Raw genomic sequence first — 8356 nt, 5'->3', positions numbered from 1 at the left:
TGGTGCAGTTGATGGCTAGCCTGGAAAATTTTACTACCTGAAACATATAATATAATTTTATATATATTATTTCATAATATTTTATTTTTTATTTTTATTTTATTTTATTATTATTATTATTATTATTTTTGAGATGGAGTCTTGCTCTGTCACCCAGGCTGGAGTGCAGTGGTGTGATCTCAGCTCACTGCCAGCTCCGCCTCCCCAGTTCACGCCATTATCCTGCCTCAGCCTCCCAAGTAGCTGGGACTACAGGCATCCGCCAACACGCCCAGCTAATTTTTTGTATTTTTTTTTTTTTTTTAGTAGGGACGGGATTTCACTGTATTAGCCAGGATGATCTCGATCTCCTGACCTCGTGATCCACCTGCCTCGGCCTCCCAAAGTGGTGGGATTACAGGCATGAGCCACCACGCCCAGCCCATAATATTATTTTAGATATATTATGTCCAAGCTAAAAATCCCTTAAATTTTATGTGTCAAAAACAGCTCGGCATGTTTTTGTTTTTCAAGGGCCTCGATGTTTGACTCCTTGGCTTTATTCTTTAGCCTCTTCCAATCTCCATTTCATGCCTGAAATTTAAAATTGCTTACAAAGACCATGATGCTGCTAGGTCCCATCCATTCCAACACACATTTTGTTGTTCAACACCATAATTAATACCTTGGAAATTGGTTATGATCCCCAAAATGTTTCTGACATCACTTAGATATGTTTACCCAGTATTTGACAATAGGCTACTGTGAGCACATACAACAACTGAGTTAACAAGAGTTTTATGAATCTCTCCAGGTGTGGGAATATAATCTTTTAAATCTTTTAAGCAGTAAACAATCAAATGTCAACAGTATCTTTCAGATAAACAAATGATGGCAAGTTCTCCTTTGTTCAAGATGGGGAGCACGCCTGTTCTTTTGATTGTGATGAATCAAGTATAAGAAAAGCCATTTTAAAAATGTACTTATGAAATACTAGCACTAAATTGGAGGTCAGAACAAAGTAATGATCAAATATTTTAAAAATAATAAACTTGGCTGGGCACGGTGGCTCTTGCCTGTAAATCCCAGCACTTTGGGAGGCTCAGGTGAAATGATCGCTTTAGCCCAGGAGCTCAAGACCAGCCTGGGCAACATGGTGGGGCCCTATCTCTACAAATAATTTAAAAATTAGCCAGGCATGTTGATGCCTGCCAGTAGTCCTAGCTACCCAGGAGATTGAGGTAGAATGATCACTTGAGCCCAGGAGGTGGAAGCTGCAGTGAACTGTGATCGCACCACTGAACTCCAGCCTGGGGGACAGTGAGGCCCTGTCTCAAAATAATAATAATAATCAACTTAGAAGTACACACTTTTAAAGCCTTTAGTATATAAAACTTTGTACATTTCATTCATATATCTATCAAATATTTATGAATCACCTTTAATATATATAGTACTTACCAGGGATACCCAAAGATGACTGAGGCATTCTTCCCCAAGGATGTCTTTTTAAATTGTTTCCTGAACGTATCCTAAGAAGAAAACTCTTCTCCTAAATTGAAAAGTCCAAAAGTAAATTCCTTGAAAGACAATCACTGATGGGCGGGAGCAGTGGCTCACGCCTGTAATCCCAGCACTTTGGGAGGTTGAGGCGGGCCGATCACAAGGTCAGGAGATCGAGACCACCCTGGCTAACACAGTGAAACTCTGTCTCTACTAAAAATACAAAAAATTAGCCGAGTGTGGTGGTGCATGCCTGTAGTCCCAGCTACTCAGGAGGCTGAGGCAGGAGAATCACTTAAACTCGGGAGGCGGAGGTTGCAGTGAGCCAATCTCACGCCACTGCAGTCCAGCGGGGTGAGAGAGTGAGACTCTGTCTCAAAAAAAGAGGAAGACAATCACGTATGTGTATCTCTCATCAGCTTAGCAAAGAGATGAAATGGGAAATGCTAGATTTGTCATCATGGAAGGGAGCCACTTAAGGTAATTTAATAAGATTTTGCTACCACAATAGCTTAATGATTTAACCAAAAATAACAACAAATAGCATTTGGTTAAAATTTTTCCTTCAAACCATTTTAGTATTCATGTTATTTATGCCTGAAAAATATTTACACTGGACAGACCATGAGTTATTATTCCTGGTTTATAGACAGAAAATTTTGGATTTTGTGAGTATAGGCAATGTCAGCACCTTATCTGTATGTCCTTAGCACTTACCATTTTTATATACATTCATGGTTTTCTGCTTCCAGAACTTGTGACATTTGACTGAGAGTTTTGTAACTGGAGCAGGCTCACCTCCATGGAGCAGCCCAGAAATGATAGGGATTAATACTTCTAGAGCATTCCCTGCTCTGTGATGGACAGGAGTTGGTAGATAAATGCTCCAGCATCTTCACTCTTCCTGGGAGACATGAGGTTTTAATTGTCCTTTGCAGACTCCCGAAGGTCTCAAGTGGGACTGAACCCTGTTTGCCTACACTGTGACCAGCACTGACTTCCCATTTTCCTACTAAGACATCTAGGATTGATTCAAAAAAAAAAGAAGAAGAAAAGAAAAACTTGTTCACAAATTTTTGTCACAGGTCAGCTTGCCGAGGAAACAACTTATGAAAATCAGTAACTACCTTAAATTCACGTAGTAATAATTCGTGGATGTGGGACAAGAATACATGTCCTACCCACGCATTTTAGTTTTTCGCCCTAAGAATTGAACTCAGATAAAGGTCTTCTTACTAAATTGTCCTTTTCTGTCATCCTCTTATCAAGTGGTTCTTCACTTTACAAATAAAGTGTGGGCATTTAGCTTATATAATTTGACCTCCAGTTCAGCTCTATTTCTCAGTAATATGTGCTAATTAACTATTATTTTTGAAAGACAGTGTAAGTTAATGGAAAAATCAGGGTTTTGAAGTAAGAAAGAACTGAGTTTAAGTCTCTTTTCCACCTCTGATTTGCTGTGAATATTAATTTACTATTCTGGTTTTTAAACAAAAGTTTCAGGAGCCTCTTCTATTATATGATGCAAATAATAACAGTATCTAAGTCATAGGATCTTGGCATGAATTAAATGAAATAATGCACATGAAACACTTAACAAGGCTTTGTTGGCACTAAATATGTGGCACCTTTTGTTCTGATGATGATTTCTTCTTTGAGAGTAAGAAAAAAAGTATTTTTCATTCAATTTTGTATTCGTGGCGAATGAATGCTTAGAACAAAATCAAGAGCTGGATTTATTGATCTCTTTGAGTAAAAAGGCAAACTTAAGACTTCTTATATGTAGGAAGCGACTCTGAGTTTTTTAATGCACAGGTAAAAGCTTCAGCAGAACAGAAACCCTCTTATAAACTTTGAGAAACCTGGCTATAGAGCCATCATTTCACAGGCCCAAAGACACTTAGAGAGCAGATAACCATATCTATTTATACCAGTTGGTTTCCCACTGATATTCTCTCTGGCCTCAGTTGACAACATATGAAAGTTGAGCTTATCTGGAAGGTGTTAAATTACTTTTGTTTAAAAAACAGAATAACAATGTGATTCTGTCCAGGCAGGATTATTTATTCCTAAGACTCCATAATGTGCTTCTATGAATAGCCAAGCCTTATAGCCTTTGGCAATGCCAATATAATAGCTATCCACCACTAGGTGACTTCAAGGTTTAAGGTCCTTTATATATTTTATATAAGTTCTTACAATGTTGATGTAATGTGGGTAGGAAAAAAAAAACGAACTTCGAGTTTGTTAAATTACTTCTTCAAGGTCAAACAGCAAATGCTTGACGCCAAAGTTTGTTTTAATCCTGCTCTGTGTGATTTTAAAAGGTGCTATGGTAGAAAAATATGATGGGGAATGAAACTTACTTGAGGATTCTGAGAAGTCTTCAAAGAAACATTGATTCTGAGTCTATAATATTGTATGTTTTGAGTTCCTACTACAAGCCTGGTACCTTCTAACTGTTTTATGTACATCAGCTCTTTCATTTCTTGTAATAAACGTGCGTATTGAATGAACAATGCCATTTTTAGCCCACTAAGAGATAAATTAGAGGCAAAGAGAAATTAAATGACTTTGCCAGGGTCTCACAGCCAGTAAGAGGTACAGAATTTGGGCCCGAGCAATCTAGCTCAGAATCCAATAGGCTATGCTAAACTCACTTTTAACAACAAGAGGATGAATTCATGATAAACAACAAGAAGCAAAAGGAAAGAGGAAATTCTTTTTTTGGGGGGGCATGGGGGAAGGAATTTTGCTCTTCTTGCCAAGGCTGGAGAGTAATGGTGCGATCTTGGCTCACTGCAGCCACTGCCTCCCAGGTTCAAGTGATTTTCCTGCCTCAGCCTCCCGAGTAGCTGGGATTACAGGTGCCCACCACCACACCCAGCTAATTTTTTGTATTTTTAGTAGAGACGGGTCAGTATATTGGCCAGGCTGGTCTCGAATTCTTGACCTCAGGCGATCCACCCACCTTGGCCTCCCAAAGTGCTAGGATTACAGGCATGACCCACCGTGCCTGGCCCAGAAAGAGGACATTCTAAGGAAAGGGAGCAGCATATGCTGCAAGTGAAAGAGTCCTCAACATAAATAGTGGTGTTTCCAAACCATGTTCTGTCATGCACTGTGGACTAAATTACCATTACATTTTGATGGATACATTCAAGAAACAGCTAAATACACCGAAAGTAGCTACTTATTTGAAAGCAGCATCCTTGTGGTTTCAAGAGGAGCCACAATTTCTAAAAAGCCTGAATTATATCATGTGCATCTGGATGGTTTAAAAGTATAAAAAAGAAAAAGAGAAGAAAATGGCATCCTATCTATAACAGATTGCAAGAACTGGGCCTTTAAGTTGGTGGAAAACTGATTACTTAGACCCTGGCTTATTTGACCTACGTATTGATTTGCATCTCGTTCAAAACCTCTGTCTCACTTTTTTTCTTTTCTTTTCTTTTCTTTTTTCTTTCGTTTTTCTTTTTTTATTTTTATTTTTATTTTTTTTTTCTTTGACAGGGTCTCCCCTGTTTCCCAGGCTGGAGTGCAGTGGTGTAATCATGATCATAGCTCACTCCAACCTTGTACTCCTGGGCTCAGTGATGCTCCTGCCTCAGCTTCTGAGTAGCTGAAACTACAGAAATGCACTGTCAAGACCGACTAATTTCTTGTTAAAATGTTTTTTAGTAGAGACAAAGTCTTGCTATGTTGCCCAGGCTGGTCTCGAATTCCTGGTCTCAAGTGATCCTCCCACTTCAGCCTCCCAAAGTGCTGAGAAAACAGGTGTGAATCACTGTACCTGCCCTGTGTGACTTTCTTAATTCCTCTCTTTATTTCCTTTCTCCCTCTTCTTTCTTTCTTTCCTTCCTAAAGAACCTACTTAGATCCAAATGTAGAAAATATAGCACACATCCTATCTTTCACATTTATATATCTGTACTATGTTGAAGTCTCAAATAGCCAGTTTTCTTTAAAACTGAATTTAAAACATAGGGTTCAATTTTTTCCATTTTGAGAATGCATGATCTTTTTCTTCTAATCTCTACTTGTCTTTAACCAATGGCCTGAAATACTATCTTTCACTCCATCATCTCCTGTGGACTGACTGCTTAGGAATTCAAAACCATTCTTGACTTCAACCTTATATCATTATCAATCAATATGAAATAAATGACGCCAATAGTTAACAGCTTGAAACCACAACCATTTTACTGTATCTCATGATTTGGGGAGTTTGGCAAGAACAAAAGCCATAACACTTAAAAGGTGAAAAAGAAATTGTGTGTCTATAAAGTCACATAGATATATATGTATATATATAAACACACAGATATAACAGCTAAATATTGTGAATTTAATGTATGAAAAATGTTGTTCTAACACACTGAATTATTTATGAACAGATGGAGAACTCAACACAGGTATATATGAATAAATCAAACAGAGTACATACACATACATATGTGTATTTTTATATTGCACTACCTTGCTTAACATATATTTATACATTATAAGAACCATTATATAAAATGTTATATAATGTATGTTATATAAATATATCTGTAGTAATTATGATAAAAGTATTGCACAAGTACACACATGCTCACATACAACATTTGGTACAGAAATACTATAACAAATAAGAAAAAAGTTACTGCTTCCCAAGAATGGCTCTATCTAGTTTTGAAATATATAAAAATAGACTATTAACAAACAGTGAGTTCATAAGAATGATGTGGGTAAAATGTATCAATATATTTTTACATTGTCCTTCCTTAGTGAATTTACAACCTTTGTGCACATGAATGTTTCTATTTGCCTAAACAAATATTTTTTTCTCACTTCTTAGTCTATGTCTGTTCTAGGTTAGTATCATCACCCAGGAATATAACACATGGTTTTTTCTTTTCTTTTTTTTTTTTTTTTGAGACGGAGCCTCACTCTGTTGCCCAGGCTGGAGTGCAGTGGCGCAATCTCAGCTCACTGCAAGCTCCACCTCCTGGGTTCACGCCATTCTCCTGCCTCAGCCTCCCCAGCAGCTGGGACTAAAGGCACCCGCCACCACGCCTGGCTAATTTTTTTGTATTTCTTTAGTACACATGGGGTTTCTTTTTTTTTTTTTTTTTTTGAGTTAGACAAACAGCTTTATTTGAAAGACGGGGGACAGCCAAGTTCCCCTGACCCCGCGGTCCTGGCGACATCGGTCTCAGGCGTGGGAGGACCAGTGTCCTGCGGAGAAAAAACAGGGTTAGGAGTATGCAGTTGGGGTCAGGAGTCAGGGGCCAGACTTTGAGAGCGGCCGCATCCGGGGGGGAGGCCGCGGCACCTGTCGGGGCCTGGGTTTCACCGCCGCATATGGGGCAGCGCGCGGTGAGCTGAGGCCCCCGGAGGTTCTGGGCGCCGAATCTCACCCGCGGCCATGGCCAAAGCCGGGGGTGATTTTCAACCAACGCCGGTCTCGAAGACCACCGGCGGGATGCCAGTGGTCAACACTGCACGACCTACCTGAGTGAAGTACACACATGGGGTTTCACCGTGTTAGCCAGGATGGGCTTGATCTCCTGACCTCGTGATCTGCCTGCCTCCGCCTCCCAAACTGCTGGGATTGCAGGTGTGAGCCACTGCGCCCAACCAACACATGGTTTTCAACACGCACCAGTATTCTTATATGTCTGACTCATAAAAACTTCATAGTGTTTACGTACCTAAAAGGAAATGAGGAAAATTGGAAAATTACTTACACCTATAAATCACCCAGCGTAGGCTAGAGTATGGTAGGCACTTTACCCATATCATCTGATTAAATCAACCGTGTAGTTTGATGAGACAGATATTTTTAGTCTCTGTATTGAGTATGATAGGTAGATTCATGTCCTTTCTCCAAAGATGTCCACACACTAATCCATAGATCCTGTGAATATGTTATCTTACATGGAAAAAGTAAGTTTTCAGATGTGATTAAGGTTGTAGACTGATATGGTTTGGATCTATGTGTCTCCACACAAATCTCATGCTGAATTATAATCCCCAGTGTTGGAGGTGGGGCCTTGTAGGAGGTTATTGGATCTTGGCGGCAGATTTCCTCCTTTGGTGCTGTTCTTATGATAGAGTTCTCATGAGATGTGGATGTTTAAAAGTGTCTAGCACCTCCTCCCTCTTCTTTTCCTTTTATTCTGGCCATGTAAGACGTGCCTGCTTCCCCTTTGTCTTCTACCATGATTCTAAGTTTCCTGAGGCTTTCCCAGCCATGCTTCCTGTACAGCTTGTAGAACTGTGAGCCAATTAAACCTCTTTCCTTTATAAATCATCCAGTCTCAGGTATATCCTTATAGCAGTGCAAGAATGGACTAATACATAGACTATGAGATGAGAAGATTATTTTGAGTGAAATTTCTAATTACACAGGTCCATAAAAGTAGGGAACCATTCTCAGCCATGGTCAGAGAGCAATATAACCATAAAATAATGATAAGGAAAATGCAGTTATTGATCTCAAAGATAGAGCAAGGGAGACAGGAACAATAAGTGTAGATAGGCTTTAGAAGATAGAATGGACAAGAAAAAAAAATTATCTCCCAGGGCCTCCAATAATAAATGCAGTTCTGCCAACATGTTGATTTTAATCCAGTGAAACCTGCATCTGACTTCTGGCCTAAAGAACCATACTGTAGTAAATTTGTGATGTTTTAAGCCACTAAGTTTTTGGTAATTCATTACAGGAGCAATAAAAAACTACTGAGAATGAGACAGAGGGTCAAAGAAGGACACACACACACATACACACATCCCAGGCTTAGATGTATGAGAGTCTTACTGTAGGCCCTGTAATCTCTTCATCACTCCAACTCATGTTGAAAGACTATATTTTCTCTAGAAGCCT

The 8356-nt window shown here is 39.3% G+C and overlaps 1 non-coding gene across 1 annotated transcript; it reads right to left on the bottom strand.

Moving 5' to 3' along the window:
- Positions 1-6800: 6800 nt before the first annotated feature.
- Positions 6801-6927, bottom strand: LOC116472124 (small nucleolar RNA ACA64). Its single transcript, XR_004249026.1, has one exon. It is a non-coding gene; the product is annotated as a small nucleolar RNA ACA64 (small nucleolar RNA).
- Between the last annotated feature and the right edge of the window lie 1429 nt (positions 6928-8356).

The sequence above is a fragment of the Hylobates moloch genome, unplaced genomic scaffold, assembly GCF_009828535.3.
Source record: "Hylobates moloch isolate HMO894 unplaced genomic scaffold, HMol_V3 SCAFFOLD_6, whole genome shotgun sequence".
In the NCBI taxonomy this organism is placed as follows: Eukaryota; Metazoa; Chordata; class Mammalia; order Primates; family Hylobatidae; genus Hylobates; species Hylobates moloch.
This window is presented reverse-complemented; position numbering and strand designations above follow the sequence as displayed.